The sequence below is a fragment of the Schistocerca cancellata genome, chromosome 6 (assembly GCF_023864275.1).
Source record: "Schistocerca cancellata isolate TAMUIC-IGC-003103 chromosome 6, iqSchCanc2.1, whole genome shotgun sequence".
NCBI classification, from domain to species: Eukaryota; Metazoa; Arthropoda; class Insecta; order Orthoptera; family Acrididae; genus Schistocerca; species Schistocerca cancellata.
This window is the reverse complement of record NC_064631.1, coordinates 317032035-317033927: the sequence shown is the minus strand read 5'-3', so window position 1 is coordinate 317033927 and position 1893 is coordinate 317032035. Positions and strand designations below refer to the sequence as shown.

At 36.0% G+C, this 1893-nt stretch overlaps 1 non-coding gene across 1 annotated transcript; it reads right to left on the bottom strand.

Annotated features, from left to right (window-relative positions):
- Positions 1 to 1383: 1383 nt before the first annotated feature.
- Positions 1384 to 1455, bottom strand: Trnaq-cug (transfer RNA glutamine (anticodon CUG)). Its single transcript has one exon. It is a non-coding gene; the product is annotated as a tRNA-Gln (tRNA).
- Between the last annotated feature and the right edge of the window lie 438 nt (positions 1456 to 1893).

The window sequence follows — 1893 nt, the reverse complement described above, 5'->3', positions numbered from 1 at the left end:
AAGAGAAAATTTGAACATTGTTTGGAACCTACGAGGAATTGTAATAAGACCAGGGCATTACGACCAAATAAAAGTTGGTCCTGCTTAAGCACTTATAAATTATTGCGTTTTAGCAGCAGTTAAGTTCGCAGTGGAACAACAGATACTCTAAGGTTCCGCTGCGTCAGTTACATATTTTGTAGTGTTATTATGTTGTTTGAAAATTTGAAATTTAGAAAAGAGGTACCTGGAAAACATTAGTCGTTCTGGCGTCAAGCACAGCAATTAACAATCAGAATTATCTTCTAAATGAAAAAGTTTCTACTACGGGTTGTTTTTTAAGAACAAAGAGACATTAAACGAGTCAACTTTCGGAAGGTTCCCACTAACAACCTTCACAAAGTTCCTTTCCATTGTTACTTAAAAGTTGTAAACGTGCTCTCAATCTCTAAATAACCAAATTGTGCGCAGAAAAAGCAGGATCGCGGTAATAACTGCGGCTAACACTCATGGAACATAAGTATAGCTTCGACTCACTCTTAGCCTGCGACATCATCAGAAGCTCAGTCAATAACGGAGCGTTTTCATCACAAAATTCTATTTGAATGTTATAATCATTCAGTATAACAACAATCCCATCCATATTTTTAACATAGGAAAATAGCGTATTGACGACAATGATAGTAACATAAGTATTAAATAGAAGAGTAACATGATCCGGAGTGCCTCTGGTGAGCTAAATAGTTTTCCAGTCAAACAGCAAGTTTCCGATATGGCTGAAACGGAAATTTCATTCAGTGTTAACCAATAAGTAGAACATCGAATAGTGTAAGACTACACAGCGCCATATGTAGCATTCTGTAAGAGACTAAACTGTGTGCACAGATCGTCTAATACGGTCGGTGCCCAAATTACGAGAATTTATTCGTGATTGAGATATGCGGAGAGGAATTACGCTATGTGGAACAAAGTAATAGAAGTAAATTATGCTCATAATACGTCATCATTGTTTCTAGGTTGAAAGTTATACAGCTTTCATGACATGGAAGTGAAATAAAAGGTTTGAACGGGAGTTATCCAGTAAACAGTGTTAACGTGTTCGAGGACTGGTAAATAAATAAATGCAATTATAATGACATGAGTTCGGCAAGGTCTGTTAGCATGAGAATGAAGTTCATTACAGGGAAAAAAATTGTTTTTGATTTGTTTTTTTCTTTTTCATTTTGCATCATATTCAATTTTATAAAAAAAAACAATTCTCAGCTGAAATGGAAGGCGTATTAGAACAGTACTCGATAAACTTTAATGTGTTACTTCTCAAGGTTGCGTTGTTATAATTAGTTAGTACCTATTTGATCTTAACTACCCATAGCAGGTTGTATCCGATAGTGAAAATAAAATTTTAGGTCCCACCGAGATTTGAACTCGGATCGCTGGATTCAGAGTCCAGAGTGCTAACCATTACACCATGGGACCGCTTGCTGGGATACTACGGCCTACGTCATACCGGTTGTGCCCAGTGATTGGATGATTAGAAATGTTGTTGTGTCCGGAGAATGATTTGCTGTATCTTTAATATTTAAACTCTCATTTTTTTCTTATAGAACTGTGATGTGCTGACTTTTGGATCGGATCAATAAAAGAATTTCCTTCACTAGTAGAATCTGGTTTTGCATCGAGTAACATGTGCTACGACTCAAAATACTGTATTTTCTTGTCGACATTCCATTTCGTCTGGATTACTGCCAAATAATTACAACGATTTTTGCAAAATCGTTTTTCTACCTATAAAACCAATCTATTTTGTGAAGCATGAGAAACTTTTCTGAGTTTTTGCTATTTTGTTGATTGTTTTACGGTGCTGAGCTCGATAATTACTAGCTTATGATCGCTCTCATACACATCAGTGCTATC